This window comes from Corvus brachyrhynchos, unplaced genomic scaffold (genome assembly GCF_000691975.1).
Source record: "Corvus brachyrhynchos isolate BGI_N302 unplaced genomic scaffold, ASM69197v1 scaffold1120, whole genome shotgun sequence".
Lineage (NCBI taxonomy): Eukaryota > Metazoa > Chordata > Aves > Passeriformes > Corvidae > Corvus > Corvus brachyrhynchos.
In genome coordinates this window covers 436,813-437,592 of record NW_008235737.1, presented here as the reverse complement: position 1 = coordinate 437,592, position 780 = coordinate 436,813, and positions in this window count along the sequence as shown.

Genomic DNA, 780 nt, shown 5'->3' with positions numbered 1-780 from the left:
CGGATGGGTGATTGCTTCCACCTAACCCCTGTCTCCTCTCCCTGTTCGCCCACCCCCCCTCCCCCCCACTTCTTTTTTTTCTCTCTTTTCTCTTTCCTTCTCTTTGCCTCTTTTACTATCAAATAAAATACATCCATTTTTTGGCAACAACATCTAACCTCATTTGGTTTTAATCTCATTTCTGGGGATATTTTGAACCTTCCAGGTTCTTTCCGGTTTATGCTCAGAGACTTAGCTTGCTTTGCTTTCCTGGGTCTAAACCAGATTGTAACAGGTACAAGACCCCCTGCAAGCCTAGTTTCTTTGGCTTTCTCCATGGATTTTTCTTTCCAGTAAACCCTCTCTCCCACAAAGAAGTCCCTCTGCTTCTTTCCTACCTCCTTCGCGCACCCTCGCCACCGGTGGGCAAGGTGAACCCAACCCGAAGCTTCGCCTGCCCTCCTGCGCCGCGATCGGTTTCCGTCCTCCCCGTTCAGAGCAGGCAGAAGATTGCCCGGTGCTGGGACAGCGCGCTAGCCGGGCGGCACCGCGGCACCCACTGGTACCACAGGGACTCTTCAGTTGGGTATCCCCTTCATGGCTGCACCCACCACTACCGTGACATCCCTGGCAACTTAAGGACCAGCCCCATGCTGGCTAACTACCAGTTAGAGGTGGCAGAGGAACAGCAGACTCCTGCAAGGCCCTGCCTACTCACTTCTAAACATGGAAAGAAAAATAATGTCTGCAGGGAAGCTCTGTAAAGATTTCCTGAAAAATTATTTTATGCATCTTACATTC